At 42.5% G+C, this 24859-nt stretch overlaps 1 long non-coding RNA gene across 2 annotated transcripts; it reads left to right on the top strand.

Annotated features, from left to right (window-relative positions):
- The first annotated feature begins 995 nt into the window (after positions 1–995).
- On the top strand, positions 996–23917 carry LOC147044142 (uncharacterized). 2 transcript variants are annotated; one of them, XR_015068530.1, is made up of 4 exons: positions 996–1061; positions 1136–1239; positions 2501–2601; positions 22961–23917. It is a non-coding gene; the product is annotated as an uncharacterized LOC147044142 (long non-coding RNA). The 2 variants fall into 2 exon arrangements; XR_015068529.1 differs by lacking the exon at positions 996–1061 and having other exon boundaries at positions 1078–1239.
- Positions 23918–24859: the final 942 nt, after the last annotated feature.

Here is a 24859-nt window from a genome sequence, read left to right as displayed (position 1 = left end):
GCACTTTTCACTTTCATTTAAATTTTGACCATGATTTTTCCCTAATGAAGTGGCCTGTGATTAGGTACACCTGAAAATGGCGGTGTACCTATTGGAGTGTCCGTGTGACGTCACAGATCAACCAGCCAATCAGAAAGTGGGGGGTTGTTTGGGTGTGGCACTTTTCACTTTCATTTAAATTTTGACCATGATTTTTCCCTAATGAAGTGGCCTGTGATTAGGTACACCTGAAAATGACGGTGTACCTCATGGAATGTCTGAGTGACGTCACGGATCAAACAACCAATCCGAAAGTGGGGGTGAGGGCGGGTGTGGCACTTTTCACTTTCAGTTAAGCTGTGACCATGATTTGTCCCTAATAAAATGGCCTGTTATTAGAAGACCTGAAAATGACGGTGTACCTAATGGGGTGTCCAAGTGACGTCACGGATCAAACAGCCAATCAGAAAGTGGGGGGTTGTTTGGGTGTGGCACTTTTCACTTTCCGTTAAGCTTTGACCATGATCTGTCCCTAATAAAGTGGCCTGTTATTAGAACACCTGAAAATGACGGTGTACCTCATGGAATGTCTGAGTGACGTCACGGATCAAACAACCAATCCGAAAGTGGGGGTGAGGGCGGGTGTGGCACTTTTCACTTTCAGTTAAGCTTTGACCATGATTTTTCCCTAATAAAGTGGCCTGTTATTAGAACACCTGAAAATGACGGTGTACCTCATGGAATGTCTGAGTGACGTCACGGATCAAACAACCAATCCGAAAGTGGGGGTGAGGGCGGGTGTGGCACTTTTCACTTTCAGTTAAGCTTTGACCATGATTTTTCCCTAATAAAGTGGCCTGTTATTAGAACACCTGAAAATGACGGTGTACCTAATGGAGTGTCCAAGTGACGTCACGGATCAAACAGCCAATAGAAAATGGGGGTAGGGCGGGTGTGGCACTTTTCACTTTCACTTAAGCTTTTTCCCTCATAAAGTGGCCTGTTATTAGGTACACCTGAAAATGGCAGTGTACCTCAGGGAGTGTCCAAGTGACGTCACAGATCAAACAGCCAATCAGAAAGTGGGTGTGAGGCGGGTGGCACTTTTCACTTTCCGTGAAGCTTTGACCATGATTTTTGATTATTTGATTTATAGAAAAAAGAAAAAGAAAATGGATCTGTGTGGTATGGGGGCGAATTTGGATTGCTTGAGTGAGAGTCTAGAGCACTAACCACGACACTCGCCCGGCCGTAAGGAAGGTATGTAAAATCTATTGTTAAATAGACCAGCTCAAGCGAAAAGACCAGACTTGTTGAACTCAGTCATCAGCATTAACTCTGCTACACTCGTGACATGGTTTTTCATTTTTAGATGCGTTTGCAGTTCAATTCTTCACCATACTGATGGAATAAAATTGAGAGGTTATTTGAATTTTACGCTGCTCACGTCACTTGCGCTACAGTATGTTCGTCGTTATGTTTCATGTTTTATGTTATCATCTTTAATGACTACAGGTGCAAAGCATTAAATGTCGGTAATGACGCTGTAGGGCGATGTTGTAAATGTATATCTTTTATGCAGTTTTGACCTTTTTGTTAACATGCACATTACATTTGAGGTCATTATTTATTCCTAGCGATATGAAAGATCCTGCCCTCTTTGTAGTATTGTCTGATGCATCTGTGCAGGTTAAACACACACACAAGCACAGAATTATAATATGGAAAAAGGTTACTAGAATTTATCACAAAACACACACACACACACACACACACTGAACACATTTTATTTTTATTTTTTTTTACTGCTAAACAAGTACATTAGGAAGGTCTACCATACCAGCTACGCTACCATTTACTGCAATCACAGAGTTCATTTACGGCCATGTTTACCACACACTGCATAATAAACATTTTAAAAAATAACTTAATGCTTATGTGGACCTACTGACATGTGTGTAAGAACACAATTTAAGCAGTTCATTATGTTTAAGCTATGTTACTTAGAGCCATTAAGTTGAAGTCAGCAAGCAGGCTCTCAATTCACATCACTTTAGTCAATCAAATCGGTCGCTCATTTTTCAATCTAGCAATTAACACTTGCTTCCGTCCACTTGGAGGCAGGCTGGCTGACGAAGTTTGTGAGGGAGGAATTGATTCTGGTGGGAGGGATTGAGTCTGGTGGGCTGGACTGTTTCTGGGGCAGCTCCACCCAAGTGACCTCTCCAAATAAATTATATTGAAAGCATGATGACCTTTTTTTCTCTCCATTTTTTTAAAATTCTAATGGCATTCAGGGGGTGGTTATTTTTAACTGACCTTATGTGGATCCTTGTGAAAACTTGCCCTCTGTAATGTTTCCTTGGACCAACCAATTTTGAGAACCCCTGATGGCAATGTCACTCTTCACCTTGACCTTTCACCCCTGCTATTCCCTCTGCCTCTCTTCCTACACAGCACAAATACACAACAGCCTCTCCGGTTGCACTCGATAATATTTATCCTCCATTTAATTCCACAGATTGTGGAGTGGCTTGGGGGGTTATGCCGACAGTGTCAGGCAGACAAACCTGAGCGACCTTGAGCCCCGTCGCCCCCTTCCGACCTCCCCCTTCGTCTGAGGTGAGTTCCTGTGTGAACCCGAGACAATTCATATTCTCTTCGAGCGGTGCGGGATAAAAATAAGCAACCTGGGCCATTAAGAGCTCCAATGCAACCTAGAAACAGCTGCTTGTATATTTATCCACACGGCGAAATGTGAAACTGGCGAGGGTACTCAACCGGTGTTGAATATGTAAGGTTTGACTTATTGTTGAAATGATTGAATCCAGCCATGATTTTTTTTTTTAATGATCAGGGATTCTTTATGGGGGTGCCACAGGGATCAATTCTGTGCCCCTAAGAGTTTTGGAATTTGGATTTTATAAAATAAGCAATATTTTAAAGCTAGCATCCATATTTCATCCAGCTCGATGTGAAGGCGTGCATGAACTCAAGTAATGCCCCTGGCTTTGAATAATAGCCTGTTTATGCTAGCTCGCAACAGTCGTTGTGACGGGCCTCCAAATTGTATATGTAAAGATTGCGCGATCAGCTTCGGGCTCATTCGCATGCATCTAGAATTTCAGGATATTTTGCTGGCGATAACAGGACGTTCAGGTGTAATTAGTGATTGTTTACGGGCCTACCATCTAAAATGCATATTGACAGCAGTGAAATCAAATTTTGGACATGAATTAATCTGATATAAATAAATAACTCCATGTGCATGTAAGATCTATATGTTTCTTTTTTTTTATATTTCTAATGAATTTAATGTTTGATGAATCATTTCTAAATTACGTCCAGTATTTTTAAAATATGTATTATCAAACTTGATGACATGTTCAAAGATTCCAGAGGATATTTTGGGGTCAGAACCTGTTCAGAAAAGTCAGACAAAAGAGACAAGGGCCTTAGGAATTTGACTTTGTACAGGGAGGTGACGTACAACCAAGCATCAATCTTCAACTGTTTATTATTTTATATTAGGAGCATTTGCGTGTTGAATGCGGGGGCCTGCTTTACATCTCGTGATGCCCTCTCTGACTCATCCATCTCCGTGTCTTTGGTCATGATTAACTGATCATAACTTCATGGCAGGGGACCTCTAAATCTCATTTCTTCTTCTGATGGTGATCTAGTCAAACACAAAGTGTCGGCAATCTTGGGCCAGTGTAAAATGCACTCGCCACAAGCGCTTATCAGTGATTCATAGCTAGCCACACACTCGCAGAAAACTCCCTCGTCCTTAGCTTGTCAGGCAACCTGTGAACTTTTTCAAATTGATCGAATCAGTATATTCAGTAACATATAGGAATCATCTTTGAAATTTGCTTAAATTGACGTCACGCACATAACACATTTGCTTATAGTACCGTATTTTCCGGACTGTAAGGCGCACCTAAAAACCTAGATAAAAAAAGATTTGCAATTTTATTTGATATTTCCAATTTGAAAAAAAGTTATTGATAGTGCCGCGCTGACATCGTCACCTTCCCGTTGAACAGGAGTTCTCGGTGCCTCATATTCCAGCAAGCAAGCTTCTATTAACAAACACCAGAACAAGTCGCAGCGAGCAGGAATGTGGAAGAGGTTGTCGACACCAACGCAGTCCGTCGACGGACTATTGGTCGGCCGTTGAGAGGCGATGACGGCCTGACGGGAAGTCGTCCGACTTGGCGTGTTGAGCCGAACCGCTTGGAAATGCTCACGTCCGGCGTGTCCGGCATCTGGATGTCGGCGTATAAATCTCCAAGGGAGGAAGCTGTGTATCCTCACCTTCTGTTTTTGGTGAATCCATCAACAGTCCAGCTCGTCAGGACCCCTCTATGAGGAACGAATACGTCAACGCAATTCTGCCAATATATAAATGCAACCAGCCCCCATCATAGATAAAAAAAAAAAATCTAAAGCTTCAACACCATTCATGTAGCATGTAAAAAAAATCACTAATGTGACATAAATGACTGCATTCAGCATTCAACGCTTTTCCTCTTTTGCAGTACCACCTTTGATCTGTTGGGGGCAGTCTGGCTCCATCTTCAACAAGCTTTCACAGCGTTGCATTCAATTGAACAGGCCACAACTCTTTGCCAGACGCAGGGAAACGCTTCATGCGATAATTAACATCTGACAAGGCCTGCATGGCTCAACAGAAATGGCCAACATACTGCGTGCACGTGTGAGCATTTCGTTCTTCCCTTGAGTGGATTCAAGGTCCACTTGCGTGTTGTCCTCACGAGTAAGACAATTCAGTACACTGGTAGAAGTGAAATTGTGTTTGTTAGGCTGATTTGGTGCCGCTCCCAAATAAATAACAAATATTTTTTACAGTGTAATTGTGTAATCCTGATATTGAGAGCAGATCACTTTTACAAAAGAATTTTCCCTCCAGTCATTTTATCATCCCAGACACAAAATCACTGAAAGACTATTTGTACGTCTGAGGGTTGAAAGGTTATCAAGCGGTTCTCTCACTCTCCCAGATTTCACCGATAGCCTCGAAAAAAAAAAGTCAGAGAGTTTAAGAACTTTGACGCCATTTCACAACAAATTAACCCGCCGTGACACGGTCTTATGTGTAGTTTATGAAGATGTTTGAGTTTTTTGTGTTCATCATTCGGATGCTGTCAAGTGTGTGTGTGTGGGGGGGGGTGTTCTGGAGCCCAAAACTTGGCCAGTGCTAAAACAGCACTGCGGGCCGAGGTGCCATTAGTGGCTGTGAAGCAGCTGGAAGTGATTCCAAAAACATGGCGCTGGAGTAGGAGGAGGTCCATTTCACAAACCACACAGGCGGTTTCGACGGGCTTTTGATACCGTTCTCGGCAATTTACGACTAAAAAGCTTCGCGTGGCCCCGGTGTGACTTGTGATCCAACAGCGGGGGAGCGAAATCAAAAACTTTACGTTACCGTATCGTACGGTCGCCGTTCATTTGCGGATTTCTGTCTATAAACGAAGGACGACTATATCCATAGATCTTTATGCACAATGAAATAGTACCCCCCCCCCAGAAACTCTTCTCAATTCAAAGTAAATGGCCTGTCAAACTAAATGGTCTCGATTCGGTGTTAAATTCAGCACATCTAATAAGCTATGAGTTAGAGTTCATATATCAGATGTGCCACGTTATTATCCAATTCCACAATCCAGTTGACAAGCTGTGGATTGAAATCAGGGCGGTTGCATTGAGCTTTTTGTTTTGGCCCTAATGCCACTTAATGCTCGGAAAACCGGTTAGCTGACATTACGATATCTATCTCTGATTAGTTTATTGTTTGTGACAAAAAAATAAATGTAAATTGTATATCCGTATAATATATTAATCCAGCTATCATTTCGAAGTGCAGCTAGCATTCAGGGTAGGGTTTTGAATCACTGTAAGGTGTTAAAATTCAGAGACTACTAAAGTCTCGAGTTTGGTGTATGACCGGAACTTTGGAAGCGGGAACTGGCTCTATTTCAAACATTTATTTGGTGTTATGTGTCCTGGTTTTGTGAACACATTTGTTTAGTTTTTTGGGTGGTTATTTTCAAGATAGCAGTACAATGACCACATTGATTTTTTTTTTCTTCCTTCTCAATTTCCCAGCAAATTGTCCTCAAGCTCTGCAAACAAACAATTTATTGTATCGACGGGGTGATCTTGCAACCTGGCCTGGTTTGGGGAATTGGGCACAACCTGGGAAAGTGAGCCGTTATTAACTTTGACACAGAGACGTACACGCGGCGTACGGAGCAGGCCCGCGTTGCCACTCGCTCGGGATTATTAGCCAGGACACCGAACGGGTGAATGCGGTAATTTACACTCGGTGTGGCGGTGTTGTCAGCGTTACGAGGTGAGTGACACGAGGCAGGCCGTGCGACCAAAACAGGTGGAAGTGGAGGTCAGGCGGGAGCAGGCTTCTGGGAGTGGCTATTATCCAACATGTTAAAGGGCCTGAGGAAATTCAATTTCCTGCTGTGCTACTGTTCGATTCCAGCAAGGAAAATTGACCGGATGATTGTGTTGTGTATAATGTCGTCTCTAAGAAATCATTTAAATTATATGCTAGTGTCGCATTGTATATTTTTGGCCGACATAAGCTACTGCACTTTTAAAAGCCGTGACACAGATGCTATTAGTTGGCCAGCATTGTTTGTTAGCATTAAGCTAAAATTACAGCTATTAGTTAGCCAGCATTGTTTGTTAGCATTAAGCTAAAATGACAGATCTAAGGCAACGAACGCTATGTGCTTGTGTGGATTGTGTTTATGTTTATAGTTTGACAGTGTGTCACTATTCACATTCTTTTTTTGAAGTGACATCAACACCAATTAGCTGCTGTATCAATTGACATTTATTCCACCCAATAATGTATCCACGGTATCTGAAACGCTAGCCAATGGAATTTTAGGATATGGGGGAGATTGCAGGATTTAATCAGAAAACAAAGTCACAAAGGAAGGAGTGATCCATGCCAACTGAGTCAATGATGAATGAGGCGTCTTCTCCAGCGAAATGAAGAAACACAAATATGGGCTGATTCATTAAATTAGCACAGAAGTAAAGTGATTGGACTATTTCTGTGTTTTTCTTATCCTATGACTACTTACTTGGCGCAATGATCCGTGATTTTGCAGAGGCGTCGGGAATGGCAGCGGAGTAAAAAATAATAATAAACAGCCTGGGATTATGATAATTGGCCGGTGGGGGCACGAGTCCGCAGACCACGTTCAAATTAATCAACGGTTCTGGCAAAAGCGTTTTTATAACAAGCACAACAATAACCTTTTAACAGATGGGAATCATTTTGGCAAATTAAAAACAGAAATAAACATGGCCTTGTGACAACAGAAGCCCCTCTGGATGTGTTACGAATTTTAGACATCTCCTCAAGCGTTTCCTCGCTATAAAGGGAGCAATCAAGTTGGTTACTAAAAGTGTATTTTTATGACCGCAGTCATAATTTTGCATAGCATCTCATGTTGCTATCTTTTTAAAAAGTTTGAATCCTGTTGTTTTTAAATAATGACAATCAAAACATGGTTAATTGAAATGTAATAATAACTTCCTGTTCTTTAAACATTCATTTAGAAAGAGTAACATATTTAACTTTTGCGAAATAATCACACCTTAAATTAAACTTTTGACTGCGATACTATTTAATCTTGACAAACTATTCTTAAAAATCTATTTAAATAAAACATTTATGTCAATAAAATTAAAGGGGCCAGTTATCTATTTAGCTAGCTAGCCAGCTAGTTATCTGTAGAGCTACTATTTCTACGTGCTAAATAGGCAGCCCACATTTTACACTTTACGCACTGTCAACATTTTACTTTTTAAAAAAATCTCATCAAGGAATGACATCATAATCCGTGCGCACAAACTTTGAAACACAAACGTTTTTCTGTCAAGCGCGCCTGCTTCAAGTGACAGCACATGTTAATATCACTCGGTTGATTGAAAGCGATAAGTTTTTGCATGCCGTCGTTTGTTTTTGTTGTTGTTTTTATTTCCATCCGAACTCTGCCGGCCATCCATTGCCGCGTCTCTGAATCGGCCTCTTTGTCCGCTCCAATCATCGAGTCCGATCCAGTGCCCTCGTGTGCCGTCGCTATGGGAACCGGCACTGTGGCAGATCCTCGCCGTTGAACTGTTTGCTTTGGCCGCGAATCAAAGTTGTTGCGGAGGTGGGGATGGATGTGGGGCCGGAGTGGGAGGCGATACGGGTCTGACATGGGGATGGTAGGCCCGATACACGGTGGCTTTGTCCTACTAAACAGGAAGCCCCCAGGGCATGCTGGGGCCTCAGGCAGAAGGTTTTTCTGACCACCCCTGCCTTGTCATCAACCCAACGAGCTCTTCCTGAGACTGACAAGACGTGTGTGTGTCGCAAGCCTTCAGTTTTCTTATCACCATCAAGGCAACTGAAATCTCACATTCTAAAAAACAAACGGTCTGCATTTTGTTCCCTTCAGGAGCACCATTGAGAATTCTTTCTTTACAGTTTTAGTGCAGAATGTTTGGGATTGTGCCGCTGTACAAATAAAGTCACGGTGGACTGTAAGTCTTGCGGTTCTAAAATTCATATCGGATAGACAAGGCCATTTATCACTGTCAGTTGCAGCGCTCACTCGAACGAGCCGGCTGTTTTGACAGGCCCACCGGCGGCAGGCGCAGCTGAGACTCGGACAGGCGCCGTAGGGGGTCCTCCGACCAACGAGACCCTGACGTCCTCGGGCCCTGTGGCGTTGGGGTGTGAAACCCCCCTCGGGCAGCACTGTCGGGTTAACGTTGCTCGGGACTGGCAGCGCCGAGCTGTCTGCCGCGAACCCCCGAGCCTCCCCGCTGGCTACTAAAATCGAAATGGAGGAAAGCGTTAACCTCGCAGCGAGACCTGGCTACACATTTAGCGCGTAACAAGCTGAATATTCATTGGATCCTTTCGATGCTCGTTCGTCATTTTAAAGACGGCAGTAAACGCGGTTGGGCTTGATTTGTTGTAGATTTATTGGTTGATTTTAACGAGGAATTTGTCTTTTTGAATCGAAATCAAATTATACTTTTTTTTCCAGATTTCTTGCAAACAAATATGCTACAATGCTAAATTCTCAGAGTTTCTACGACTAAATTACATGAGATCTTCACAAATCGTGGAAGACTTCTAGTAAATAAAGCAACACTAGTCAAAGCGGTGGACTGCTACATTAGCTTCTGGCGCTAGCCGCACACTGGCCAGACGCTTGTCATTTTTATGCATGTTTTACTATTTTAGTAAGTTTCATATAAGATTACATTCTCTTATTATATTGCACCAAGCCTGACTTTTTTTTGGACAAATAAATTCATTTGTAAAATATATATGGAGGAAAAAATGTAGGGATACTGGAGCTGTTTTTCCCCTCCCCTGGCGTCATTAGTGTCACGACTCATTTCCCCTCTTCTATTGAGTAGAGGTCTCCTTAAGGGACCCCCGCACCTTGGAAGCAGATCTGTCAAGCGGACCGATGATGATAGGAGCCCGTGGACGCGTGTGCACTTGTACAGTGCGAGGACATGCATAATGTATGCGGCTTTAAACCAACAGCCACTCGGCTGTGCTGATATCTGGAGTTTTCTTTCCGAGTGGGACGTGTATTAAATATCCCCCCCCCCCCCCCCCCCTTTCACATGCACGAGTAAATACAACAAGCTGAATCGTTGCGACTACGGTACACAGATTGTAGAAAACCTTTTCTTCAGCAAGCAATATAGGAAGCGACCTGATGGCTTTTTTTTTGGGGGGGGGGGATTTAATGACACGGTACTTACTGGGTGTCAAATGACGCGAGGCGACTTTGGCCTGCTGCTTAAAATGTGGCGCCCTGCGCACAGCGGGAGCTCCTCAGCGACCTTGAGTGCTTATAATTAATCACTTGTTAATAGTGCTGAAGTCAAACCATGTGGAATGGGAAGCTCATGGAAGCCATTCAAGCCTAATGGCCATATATTAAACAATAAGCTTGATCATTAGGTTTAAAGCACGTGACTAGATGGGTGCTCATTGAGAACCTTCAAGCTGAGCTATTTATATGTAGGTGATAGCGGTCTCATTGAGTAAGTCAGGACGTCTTATCAGCCTGTACTGAGGATGTGCGTGTGGGCAGTTTCCAGAACCGAACGCTGGCTGGACTGACTCAGGCAGTGTTTCAACACTGGTAACTTGACTTTTTGCTTCGGGCCAGTAGCGTCCACCCCCGCCGGCGTCCATCACTTCCGTATAAACAGAAGTTATCTTACAATGGACGAAGATCAAGAAAAAAATGGACGGGTGGTATCGGAAGAAGTAAGATAGCAGCTGACCAGTAGTTTGTGCTTAACGGGTGATTCTTGTTTTTTGGTATTTGGTAGTTTCCTCACATTTTTTTTCCACCGATTCCAGACTCAGTCATTATTGACTTTTTGGAGTTTGTGCTGTTGAGGAAGATAGAACACTGAGTATAAAGAGTTCTGTCGATTGTTTTGCTAGCATCTATGCTAGCTCTCTAGTTGCCATATTCTTGTACATATACTCATGTTAAATGATGTCATTGTCATTTGCTTTTTGTTTTAAAGGAGCCAAAATATATTAAAATTAGATATTGAATAAAAAAAAAAAAAGATTTTATTTTAAGGCTGTATCGCTCAGCCCTACGCTGACATGACAAGACCACACGCTGTTTTTGTAGGGCCTCCGGTCTCGGCCCCCAGACTAAATTACATGTCATCTCGGCACTGACGTTTCCTCACAGCAGACGGCGTCGCTTGCCTAGGTTGTGGCCTTGTCTCGGTCATTAGAGAAACCCAGTACGGATATCTACATTTGCACTTCGACACGCAGGTCGGAACTAAAGAAGGACAGTGTAACATTGAGTAAACGTCAAGTCTGTAAATAACCTGCCGTGCTCCATGTTGGCGTCTCGCTGCCACCTTTTCGCTTCCAGACACACGAAAGCAGAAGTGGTCTCCAGGGCTGAATGAACACCGTATGAAGGCTGTCTTTGTCCTCTGTGACTGCGCTGCCATCGTACCCCCCCCCCCCCCCGAGCCCTGGCGTGTCACCCAAAAGAGGTGTCGGGCTCAAAAACCGTGCTCGTGATGCTGACATCAGCGACGTCACCCCTTGACCCCCGTGGTTTTGCTGGCATCTGTTGGCTTGGCGGATCGTGCGTGCCAGGTGCAAACGTGGCTTTGCTACTGGGGTCCAAACAAACAGGGTGGGTAAAATCCCTCCAGGCAATGTTTTAAAGGGGAAATATTTAGGGAAACTGACTTTTTAATATGTGCATAAAAATAGCTGAGTTTCTGGACTGCCAGCCCACCCATCAAGCCAAGTCATCACTTGAGGCACAGGTTTAGTTCATACAATGACCACACATTTCAAATAATCTTTTGAAATGAATGGAAATGCCATTTATTAATCATTAATCAATCGCTGCATTGTTTATGAAAGTAATTGAATTAAAAAAGTAATGTCATTGAATTTCATTTCAAGTCATTTCAATACACAAGTCATGATTATGTCTTACCTAGTCACTCTGTCCATTTTAAAAATAAAATGTGGCCCTTGAGTGTAAAAGTTTGCCAACCTTGGTTTTGTACTCGTGGTCCAGAACACACAACCACAAAATAGCCCCAAAGATACTATGAATATCTTTTTAGAAGAGCTGCTGAGATGCACACTCTACAGAAAAACTATAAAGTGGAGACATTAGGCAGGTGACCACCAGTGGTCAAACAGCCCTAAATTGCCAGTAAGTTGCTGTGCAATGCATTACTGGGCCAAGCCAAACAGCACAGATTCATTCCCTCGTGTTCTTCCACACCCTTGTTGACCATCACTCCAAAACTATTTTGCCCATATTAGTCGATTTTAGAGTCAAGATGTCACCAGTGGAAAACCTTTGTTTGCATCACAGGTAATGTGTTAATTGATTATCATTTAAGTGCTAAATAGATGCATTAAAAATAAATAAGTAATCAATGTTGATAATAAACAAAAATAAAATATTTTTTCATCCCAAACATTTTTTTTTTAAATTAACATTTATTAATGTAACATTTATGTTATTAATTAATTTGCTAATTAAATTTACACTGAAAGCCCAAAACAAAGGGGAGGTTTGCAAGCTGATTTGAACTTCCTTTTAACTTTTATAATTACAAAAAAGCAGTGACGTGCGGTGAGGTTCATGACTGGGAGGCACTGACGTCAGTATGTGCTTTTCTAATTGTCTGGCAGCCATTTTTTGCAGCACATTTAGGTGAATAGTGATTGATTGTGAAACTTTGGTCATCAAGACGCCCACATATAGTAGTAAACAGCAATTAAATATGTCCACTGCGGAGCACGATGACCAGTTTTGACATCAATACAAGAAATCAACTTTTAAACGGCTGTTTAGTTTCGACAGTGGACTGATAGGTAATTACCCCAACATGCGTCCTTTCCATTTTCTATCAGAATCAAGGCACACAAACACAGAAGCTCGCTTATTCCCAGACATTTTTGCCAAGTGTGGTCACTGAAACTTCTGTTCTCTAAAATCACACATTAGTGCCAACATGCAGTTGGACTAGCTAGCTAATAGCAGGCAGGCAATAGCCCTAAACACCTGACCTTCCTGCGACATTCAGCGAGAGAGTGGCTCGTAAGGATTTATGGCAAAAGGTGAGAGGTTCTGGCATTTGCCCCGTGCCCCGCTGACCATCCCCTGGGGAGGCAGCGGCTTTCCCTCGTGTGTTGACATTCTTACAGCGCCGAAAAAAATCAGGTGTGCTTTTTCCTCCCAATTGTTGTGACCCCTATAAAAAAATGTGGCCTGGCTACCAGTGGGCTTTTCCGCTCGGAATAGTTTTTATTATTGGAGCCTCATGACTGGCTTCATTAACGCTGTAAAGATTGTTTCTGAGCTTGACAATGTTAAGCATTCGCAAGGATAATGTGACTATGGAAAGGCAGCGAGAATCCCCAAAGACTAATTATGGCCTGGTAAAGGTTTAGGTGCCTTGTGTAAAATGGCTTGAAACTACTTTATTTCTTTGCCATTATTTTTAGGGCAAAATAAATTATTATTTCAAGAGCTTCCCATACTCGTTAGCTACCCAGAATTAAATTTTTTAGGGAAAAAATCCAGCCCTGTCTGTGAGTGCACTGTAGTGATTGATGTTCAACTGTCTGGATCTAAATAAAATCAACTTAACATTTGCTCAATGTAATGAGAGTAATATGAACAAATTGAACGTGTTGAAAATGAAAACTTATCTTTGAACTCTCTTTACCTGTCTGACAAGTGATCTAAAACATTTTCTTTCACTCAGCAGGAGCCGTGCTGCATTTTGTCCCCTCAAGACTGAAAGTTTCATTAAAAATGGATCTCTGTCATCCTTCGGGACAGAAAAGAATTGATCGGCCTTGATCCAACTATTAACTTGTGTCGAGGAATCGTACTGTCCCTAAAAATGAGGAAATGAAGTATTTATCACATGCTTACCCCGAAAAACACCTAAGCAGATTTCCAGTAAGGAAGGAGCAGGGCTTCCCCTGGAGAGAAAAACACACCCAAGCACGTGACGCGCCCACAAAACAATCCTCCTAAATTTTTCTTCTTCTATTAAAAGAAATGTTAAGCATCTGCTCTTTTATGAGCTCCTGTTTTTTGAGTTTAGAATTTGAAATAACGTCGGAGTGAGCTCCAAAACACACCCACAAAAAAAAGACTTCAAATTAGAAAAGCAAGCTGCAAGTAAGATGTCACCATGCATCAGTCAATGTCTGTCATTTTTTTTATGTGCGTTTATATGACAGCTGCAGTAAAATGGTCATTGCAAATCCGTGCAATAAAAAAAAAAAACGTGTTCACGGGTGGTATTACACAAAACGTCATTGAACACAGGAAGGATCACACACTCGAGTCGGAAAAAAAATTACCGCACAGGCCTTTCATTTACGACGTCTCCACTGACTGTTTATGAGTGTTGGTGCTGCTGTTTTGGTTAGCAACTGAGGTCAAAGTTTACTGTTCTGCAGTTAACTTGTTTCCTTTAACTCAGCAATGTGAAATTTGGTCGGGATGTCTATGATGAGTAGACCCACCAAAACAAAGTTTCAAGAACTCATGCACTGAAAGTCACACAGGGCCACTTCCATTTTGGTTTGAAGGCTCTTTTGAGGCCCCTATCCAAGTTTCCTTATTCATCTCAACTAAACTCAAAAGTAAAAACAGCACAACAGAGAAAAAAGAGAAAAAGGTAATAATATAATAAAATGAACTTTGAACTTAAAGGGTGGAGCAACAGACAATATAACAAATACTATAGGCACATATACTAAAAAAAGATGAAGAGTAGTTTTTCTTTTTTTTGTTTACATTTTAGTCAATTATGACTGTATTTTTACCAAGTTGAACATTATAGAATGCTGTCTATTTTTTTTTTGGTGGGGGGGGGGGCTGTGTGATTAATGACAGTTCCATTGATTTTAATGGGGTAAAAAAAACATTTGAGATTCACATTTGCAGTGGAGTCCATCCGTCAATCAAGCTGCTGAAAAGCTCGCGTGCGTGACGGCGGGGAGTTATAAAAGTGTTCTTGTGTCTCGACACGATGGGAGGGACAATTTTCTGCTCCTCCTTGTGTAAATAGTACACACGCGGCGGCGGGTATTAGGCTCCGTCACAATGGCCGCTTATTTGGAAGCCTGTTGCTAATGGAAGCGCGGTCATGACTGGACGTCAGGAGCGCCCCTCCGGCCCAACAAAGAGGCTCTTTCTGTGGGCTTCGAGGTGCCGAAAGGCCGCGCCAGGCTGCCGAGGGACTCCATGGGGCCTCGCTACCGAGATCGGACAAATATCATCAATATGAATAAAATAGTTGCAGTCTTAATTAGGAAGTAAGTTTGGAAAATAAACATGATTTTTTGGAGTAAATTAATTTAAATGAATATGAAGGCAAAGATTCTGAACAGTATCAATAATTGAAACTGACCTTGTTTTAATAAAGCAAATGTAGGCTGCATAAATTCGAAGCGGATGATTGACAATAAATATATTAAACTCAGCTTTTTATGATCCCGCATTCATTATGGATTGAGGAAAATGTTTCTCTATTTTGGGGGATCATGTAATGCAGACCACATGTTCCTACGCATACGAAGAAGTGGACGTCCAAAACAATTACGGGTATAAAATGAAGTCGGCTTAAAACACAAACAGTGCTTAAAAGGAGGGAAAGAGGGGAAAAAAGCAAAATGTCCTTCTAGTCACTTCTAGACAGAAATGCAATAAAAAAAAAAAAAAAAAGACATTATCCTCTCATTATAGTTTCTTTAAAATTCTTAGTCGGCCTTTTGTTTTTCAATTTATGGGCCAACCGTTCATCACTGTTCCCTGTTTTCTTTATTTATGGTTCTTATCTTGGTTCTCAGAATTTTTTCGAGAGCGAGATACCGTAGATATCCGTGCGTTTCCAGCGCGCTACGCTACCTCCCGGGAAAGCCTCAAGGCCACACGCCGTGTTCCCCATACAGTCTACCATTTACCTCCTCGTGTGCTCACAAAGGGGAACTTATGCGATTGCCTGCCCGTCACGTTTCACCCTTTCCTACGCCACCTCACCCTGGACCCCCCCCTGCCTGATACACATCAGGTTATACCACTGTAAAGTTAAATCCGGCACAGAACATGACAGGACCAAGAGACTACTTGTATCATTCGAGAATTCTTTATTTACCAAGCACTTGAAAAACAAGCATCGCTGCCTACTAAGTCAAAGTGAGACATAAAAAAGACAAGGACCGTTAAAACATCACAATGCAGAGTATCCCGCTGAGATTCATCGTGTAGTATTTCACCGTAACAAAGTTCCCTCTTTGCCTTAAGAATAGCTTATTGCTAAGGCCACACAGAGTCAATAAACCAGGGGGAGCCCATCCTTGACACCATGTGTGGGGCAGGCGCTTGGGAAAACAAAGCCGGGTCAAGTTGGGTCAGTGCAATTTTTTTTTTTTTTTTGGATTCACTTTTGGATTACACGAGTTACACTGTGGAGCATCAAAACAACAAAGCTACAATAAAACAGGAAGTGAACAACTGGTACATGGTCCAAATTTAAAACAGGTATACAGTATGACAGGTAACAGCTAGCATGATAAGCTAACATAGCTTACGCTCTGCTTAATTTTGTCAAATAGATCAAACAGTTTTGGATCCTGATAGTGACCGCAGACGAACCATAACGCTTGTCAGTACCGACTCTTGCGTATATTTTGGACTCTCCAGCAGCCGCACAATTCTAGCTACAAAGACATAACGTTGCGTTTAAATTACCATCTGTGGCTACTCAAACAAGTGCCTATTAAGGCAGACTTTTCCCAGAGCGGACCTCGCTCTCGGGCCTTTTGACTCCACGTCACAAGATGGCGAACAAAATTGGCCTTACAGTATTCCAGAGCAACGCAAACCACCGTCAGCGCGATTGGGAGTGACAACGACGACGTCGTGCATACATACAAGCATGTGAAACGCGCGGACTGCTAATCTCCATTCCTTAGCGGGGATTTGCCTCAAAATGACTCCCTCGCCCACACTCCTTTCTGTTTGTTGTCCTCACGTAGACTTTAAATAAACACAGCTTTGATAAGTTAGGGGCCAGACAGTCACCTCTGACCCGTGGCAGTTCCGATCCGCGTCCCCGCAACATGAAGTTCAACAGGTGACGAGGCGAGCGTGGCTTTAAATTAGCTGAGGAGGGATTTGTAAACAGCCGGGATGGATGAGAAGGGAGTGTCGTTCGAAAACTGACTTTGTCCAGAGCGTGTTCAGCGGGGGTCAAGAGGAAGGAGGACCCCGGAATGTTTGAGATAAATATTTTTTTGAACTTGGAAGATTTAAACGCCTTCATATAGGACAGATTTTGATTGATTATTCAAAGCACATTTACCCCCCAAAAATCTTTCATAGAAATTGTCTCAGCCGATATACTCAAATGAATCATTAAAATCGATTAATTGCCCAGCATAACCGATACGCGTATAGCGATACAGTCAGTTTCAACACCAGAAGAAGAAAGTCTTTCCCACGCTGAAAAGTAAGCCCTCGGAGGTTCTTCATCTGACATGTTAAACCTGTAAAGAATTGGGGGGGGGGGTCACCGCTTCATAGCTAGTCATCTGTCATACCTGGACGGATGTTTATGCTATTTTACAGCTTAGCCTTGAGGGAAGACGCATTGCCATTATTAAGTACAGTACAGTGATGAATGGGAGTCATTACCTTGTAGTGTAAACGTCGCAAAAGCAAGGGAGGGGAACCGACACCCCCTTGGCCAAATTCGGCGCGACAGAGCATCTTTTTTTTTTTTTTTCAATGAAATCATCTCTACCCTTATATTTTCTTGATGAAGATTGATGTTTTTATAGTACAAGGGAAACCCCAAATAAAAATGGTATTTTCAAAAAAATGGCACTGTGCTCTGATGGACAACCTGCTTTCCAGTCAGGGGTGATTTTTTTTTTTTTGTGAGTGTATATTTGCCCAGTGAGCAATTTGCAGACAGACATCCTTGTAAAGGCCACCAGCATTGCTCTCTGAAGGAGCTCGTCGGACCGTTGACACGTCACGTCCATCATCTCCACTTTAAGTTGCTGGCGCTACTTATTCTGGTTGCAAACCAGGTGACTGAAAAGGTTTTGAAAACGCATGTATCCCTATTGGTAGTTTAGACCAGTGTTTGTCAACCTTTTTTCATTCACGGCACACCTTTTCATTGGAAAAAATCTCGAGGCACACCAACAAAAATCTGTTAAGATGTAAAATAGTCATTTTAATCAAAGTGTCTTGAATACGCATCAATTCAAAAACGTATTTTATCATCTTTCATATTTCTTCTTTCAAATAATAAGTGTACTTAAAGTGCAATAATATTTGGGAAGGATTTCACTGTTACAATATGAAAAGTTGCATGTACTAAATGTCAATCTCAGTCTATTTTACTCACTTAGTGTGAAACATGTGCATGTTTGGATGAACACAGATCTGATATCGTGGTTAATTCGTTTTCAAAAAATATTTTTAGACCGATTAGGTGAAATTGGACAATTTTCCACAGCACACCTGACGATCACTCACGGCACAGTGGTTGACAAACACTGGTTTAGACTCTCTTCTCGAAACAAAATACGATTTTTATTTCAATAAAGTCCGGTCTTTGTGCCCCCCAAAAAAGCACTGAGAACGTGAAAGACCTTATTGTTAACACTTGTCGCCGATAAGGCTAAAGGTTACCATGGAAACGTAGCCACCTGGAGCCAAGGTCCAATTTGGAGCAAACCACAAAAGTCAACACCAGCGCGTGCTACGCTCGAGAGAATGAAAAAAAAAAGTAGCGTTGTGATTGTACGGCCCATAATCACAAGTCCAAATATATCATGTGGAACAGAAGTTCAAGTAGCGTCAAACATGGTCATTCATCGTTATCACTTGAGTTAAACTGTCAGTGTGGCGCATGTTTACAGTCGATTTAATACGGCAGCGCGTTTCGCCCAACTTTGGGAGGCCAGATATTAATGTGTATATGCATGAGACACCGCAGCAGTGTTTTTCTTATCTGGCTGCGATTATGATGCAGCAGGCTGACATTGATCAGACCGCCGTGGTCCAATTATACTGAAGCGGCCGCAGGTCTGCAGTCGCCGACTCGCAATTAGTACAAAGCGACGTGATTTCCCTTGCTTGCGTCACATGTCGCATGCAATGCTAACATTTAATGTCAATATTCAGCACGCGCCTTGTTTTTAATCCCAACGAGGTCCTCTTACCCCGTGAGCCAGGTTGTCATAACACTGTTGATTAGCGAGATTGAAAATAACGATGGAGTGTAAAGGTGCGGCCTTTGAATGTATCGGTTGGAACGTAGCATGCTTACAAACAACAGAAGGAGGATCTTCTGTATTCCCTGTGGCATAAATCTGTACTTTCTACTCCTTAATTTGTGAAACTTTTAGACTTCGTCAGAAATTCTGAGCCGAACCTAAAATTGTTTGAATCTAAATCTGGCCAGCCTTCTACGTGAACAACCCGAAACCGACAAGTGTGATGCCTACTTGTCAAAAAGTGTTTTTGTGCAACTCTGAACACATTGTAAACTCTTTGGATCACCCAATAAATCCTGCTGGAGGGAGTAGAAAACACAACAGGAGCCATACGGCTATAGTTAATGAACGTGGAAGTGTAGAAGGCCGGAGCCTAAGTGTGCAATCTGACGGACCCCGTGCTGGACCCGTAGAGTAGACACACAAGGCGCTACAGTCACAGGGTTAATTGTAGGCGTGTGTCGTTAAAGCGGCGGGTGGCTGGTAAAGACTTCTATTTATACGCCAAACCAGGTAAATGAGGTGAAATTATTCTTCGCGCAAGTTTGACTTTATTGATTAAATAATTGGTAATTCGCCTCATTGCTTTCCATGTAAAGAGCATAGAGGTATTTTGTGTGTGTGTGTGTGTGTGTGTTGAAACTGAGGGATGTTACTTTGAGTTCTCCAGCAGAAAATAAATGTTTGTCCACTAGGGGGAGCAACTCCATTCTTCATAACACTAGAGGCCCCATGCAAATCAGTGCACTCAGACTGTATTCAATCCTAACAAAAACATTATTTTCCAGGAGCTTGTTGGCAGTGTGAAACATTGACCCGTTAAAAAAGCAAAAACTTAATATGCCCCCCAACCCAAAAAGTGCCTTAAATTAAAAAATAAAAACATGATTACCTCGAGGTGAATGGAATTTCAGGCCAGAGGAAATGACAAATAATCAAAATGGATATACTCAACTGCTAATGGGTGAAGATGTGTTTAAGTTTCACACGCTTTTATTTGGAAATGTTTACCCTGGTACAGGTTTACCACAATTATGGGAATTTAAAAAAAAAAGACTACCACAAGGGAATGAAGACTTCCCAAACAAAAGTCACGCCTTTTAGCAGGCTGCCTGTTTCCTAACACTACTTAACAAAATGACAACTATGTAAACCCTGTCTGGAATTTTAATAGCAGAAAGCGAGAAATGACGTGCGCATTTTTGTTGCGGCTAATATCATTTCCATAGAAGCACAAAACTTGTCGCTTCCGTGTGCTTGATGTGCTTCGGTGCTGCTGTTTTGGTTAGCGGTTAGTCTAGGCGGGTTTAATATTAACTTCCATCCACACATTGTAAGTCACGTTGTGCTCAGGAGTGGAATAAATCCAATTCCCCCGCGATAGACGTTTGCAAAGGCTTGACATCCAGCTTCCTTTGTGAGATTGCTTATTACCCCTCCGTGTTCTTTTGAATGCACTTCAGCTCTGGCCGTCAGACATTATCTAGTGTCCATATGTGTTTCATCCTCCGATCGCCGTCTCTGCTGCGGCGTCCTTCACGGCTCATGATGAAAGAGAAATGTGAAGCCCCTAATAGCATTTCCAGTGACTTTTTCTGGTATTAAATCACTGCTGATACACTCCATCCCCAAAATTTGCTGCAGACTTACAATGTTTGAGTTTGACATCAAAGGGCAAACACAAAACAAGCTTTTTTTTCATTCTTATTATATTGCAAATAAATTGACCCCAATACGTAAGGGAGGGCAATGTACCAATATTGTTAAGCTACCTAGTTCCTGATGCTATTACTAAAGCTTGTGAAATGATTTAACCAACAGTGGCTAGCTAGTCTGTTTTTAAGTGTAGGTGTGAGAGAAGCCAAGCGGATGCATGACTTTGCTGGTGTTTGTCTTGCCCAACGTCAGACCTCGACTTGCAATACACTTGCAATGAATTACCACAGTGTGTGGGTGCGTTATTGTGTGTGTGTTTTGAGCCAATGAATGGTGACCTCATGCCTTAAAACGCTGCTAAAAATAAAACATTTTACAAAGTCTGGACACCCACGCGCCACACCCCATAGTCACTACAAAAATTAAAATGCTTTTTTTAATTTTTCGTTTCTTTTAAAAAGCTAATCTTTAAGGTACAAAAACAAAAATGATGGCATGATGTTCACAAAATGTCAGAGAAAATATTTCCTCGACATACTTCCGAGACGATTCAGACAGTCAAACAGGTATGCGCAGGAGTAGACGACATAGTCTCATTCATCAAAAAACATTTAAAAAAAAAAAAAAAAAAACAACCTAAGAACAAAACAGGCTTTATTATCGAGACGCACCATATCGCTTAACCTGTTTGGTCGTCTCAAAGCTTTGCGTTTTAATCCGGCGCCGCCATTATAGCACAGATGCAGTGCCTGCCTAAGTAGGCCAGCGCACATGTCTGGATTGAGGCCAAGAGACAGAACGTCCCAAATCTGTCAGTTTGCAGGAAAATAGATACCGAGGCAAGGCATCAGAATAATTATTCATGTTTCTTTTGTCAACACCAGCTACAATAATATTGTAGGAGAAGGAATAGTTGAGGCTTAGCATACGAAATGAGGGCCGGGCATAACCACAAACAAAGCTGCTTCAGGACTTGAGCATTTGAGAATTGAAGCATTTGAGTTTGGGAGCCTCACTCAAATTTGGACTTTGGTAGAAACACAATTTTAGCATGACATAGAATTTATGCCAGATTTAAGTCAAACTGGAAAATAAAATCATTTTAAACAGGCCACCCTCGTTATCCTTTACCAAATGTTTTAAAATCTTTGCCAGTCTGCTCCAACAACAAATTACTGGTGGTCCTCTTTTATTGACCTGACACATTCTACATTCACCATTTACGGGTTGGGCACAGCTACCTCGCCTGTGCCACATAAAAACGGCTAAAACAAACACCAAGAGAATGTCGGAAAAGGCAGACGTAAAACTCGCCATCTCCGCTCTAATGGGCCGTTAGCACGGCACTAACAAACCTTTGCTGCGGTGTGACGCCGAAGTTCAAATGTCATCCGATGCGGGCTAAATGGAACTCAATGACTTTTGTGGTGACAGAAATGTGCTAAAAGACATGTTAGCTTAACATTTGCATTTGTTGTACAGAATGTAGCCATCTAAGCAAACGTGGCTAGTTATGGGTTTATGGTTGTAAGATTTGTGTGATTTTTTTTTTTTCTTCTGCATTTCCTTTTTAGTCTGAATATTGAACGGTCATTGAAAGAACAGCCTTAACTGCGCCGCCAGTTTTGAGGCGATGCATCGGCGTTGACCGATTGGCGCTGTTGAGCTTTCCGTTAACACCCCGCCGTGAGACCTCTTGCCCTTGGGCTATTAGTCATCCTGACAAGCGCTGCGTTATGTGCCGCTCTCTGTGCCCGCCACGCCATCTCGCCACCTTCACACATGTACGTGTATCCTTAACGCGTAGTGGCAACAGGGACACAGGCCACTGAAGCAAAACAAGCAGCTGTCAATCAGCATACCGTGCAAGACCTCCGCATACCTCACAGACACTCTATTTTGGAGGCACTTGCTGGCAAACCTCGGGCCGAATGTATGATGTTTTTTTTACAATGTACCAGGATCTTCCAAGCGTGCGTCCCAGCAGGTTGAGATTCCCGAGCGACACAGCGAGCCGCTTAAGTCACTTGGCGCCTGAGCTGCTGATGAGAGCCCTTTTCTGCTGCCAGCTACCGTGGCCCCTAAAACAAGCTCCCCGGTTCCTGCGGTTAGGGCCCCGAACCAAGCCTCCATTCACCTCATCGGGCCGCCTGTTTATTTTCAGAAGCATTAGAGGAAACACTCGACATGGCTTATCAGATCCAAACAGTCGCACGTCTTTGTTATTTTACACACAAGGCCTCCTCTTGCCTCTGCCTCATTTTGGGTAATTGTTTTCTTTCTTGCTTGTTGGAATAACACGGCGGGCTGCGTTTAACACAAGTGGTAAGGGAATCCGTTAGTGTAAACAGGCTCGATACAATGCACACTGGGATTTTATCTGAGACTTTTCTGTTATTCTGTGTTTTTAAGGGGCTGGGCTGCAGAAAATATGGCAGAGGGTCGATGCTGAAGTGAATGACTGCTTCGTTACTGAGCAGAAATGACACTACACACCTCAGGCGGCCAGGCAGAGATGGCTTTCTAGTCGTACCCATCAGGAATTGACCAAATTATTCTTTTTTTTGATGCAATCGTTATTTCTGATGTCAAATTTAGCTTTTAAATATGGAATTTGTGATATATTATTTGGATTATTGGTTGTGTTTAATTCTAAAGAGCAAGGTAGCTGTCATCAGTAAAAATGGGCGTTTGCGCCGCTGTGGGTGTAAACGCAGCCGACTTGTTACCCGGCCAAGGGAAGTGGCTCTTCTCCATCTCATGGGAGGCTCCGAGGTTCTCCACCGCAGAGGGTTTGATGCACATTGTTAACAATTAGGCTTGCACCTGTACGGAAATCAAGGTGCGTCAGTTTTGACGCCAGAGCACACGTACGCAATCTACAGAAATAGAAGCTTTGTTTGAACCTTAAGCATGACATCATCAAAACTAGCCTGAACTAGCTTCCTAGCTTTTTCTTTGACTTTTTTAATGTGTAAAAAATATGATAGTTTTTAGTAAATTAAGACATATGGCATTAAACTGAAAATCTGTTTGAGAAATGCTCTCATATTGAAATGCTGCTGTGTTGTGACACGGGAGTAAATACAGTCAACATGGTGGCAGTGTTGCACTGTCCTCACAACAGTGAGCCCTTGTTGGCACTGAGCACCAAGTAGAGCGACCTTTTGCCAACCTTTTTGTTAGTGTGCTACCCCCTTTCACACTCCCGACAAAGGCATGCCGACTCTCCCTACACACACACCTAAAAAAAAAATAATCAACAAAATCCTGTTTAAAGCCAAAAACATTAGTTACACAAAGCAGCAAATAAAAGTCAAATCACATCATATTTTTACTATAATATTAAAAGCTGTTGTGGACATAAAATGAAGTTTGTTTTCCTCATCTAATGATTTAACCTTGCTATTCTGGACATTGATATTGCACGTGAATTTTGTGAATGTGAACAAAAGCTATATGACCATTCGTGACTCACATTGATCTTCAAAACATTGAAATAGCCGCAAGATGGAAAAGCAACTGGAGTCACGCACAAGCGACAACACGAGCCTTGTTCGCCTTCGCACACCATCCAAATCCTCCACTTCACCTCCCGCCGCACAGCTCTCGTAGCTCGGGCCCCCGACTGCCCTTGCTCCTGAAAAATAAACACTCGCTAAATCTGCCTCGATTAACATTAATCACAATGTCGTCTCCTTTTAATGCCACAGAGTAAGGGGGCCAATCACACGTGAACCAGACGACGGTCTCCTCTAAAAGTGCTGACGTGGCAAAAGTGGCGGACGACATTTTGGACATCTTTTTCTTCCTTCTTTCATCTTTCTGCTAAGATGACCTGAGGGGGGGAAAAAAAAAAGCTTCCCAGGCATGTAGCGTGGATTCCTGTGCGTGTGCATTCGCCACTATTGCACGTTTCATGGTCCAGCTCGTGGCATCCTTTCACACACTAACAAGCGAGCTGCACACTCATCAACGTCATCTAACGTCCATCTAGCACACTAGCCGGACTCTGCAAACACCAACGGAATGGACCACACGCGCTTTTTTGCATTTGTGAGTGCTGCTGCTGTTCACTGAAAGGGAGTATGCATTCTGGAAAACATACAGGAATTTTTACCATCTTGTTGCTAGGCAGACTTGGTTTTGCTCAGTCTGTGTGAAGTCGTAGACCGCTAAGTTAACGTTACACTAGCGTCAAATGGTTAGCTATCCTTTGCTCATTACTCACCATCAAACTGTAGAATGTTCTTTGTATGCAATTTTACAATGGTGGTTGAGTTTATCCTAAACTTACGTGATTGTCGTTGA

Source organism: Syngnathus leptorhynchus, chromosome 16 (assembly GCF_054491065.1).
Source record: "Syngnathus leptorhynchus isolate UIUO chromosome 16, UIUO_Slep, whole genome shotgun sequence".
NCBI classification, from domain to species: Eukaryota; Metazoa; Chordata; class Actinopteri; order Syngnathiformes; family Syngnathidae; genus Syngnathus; species Syngnathus leptorhynchus.
This window is presented reverse-complemented; position numbering and strand designations above follow the sequence as displayed.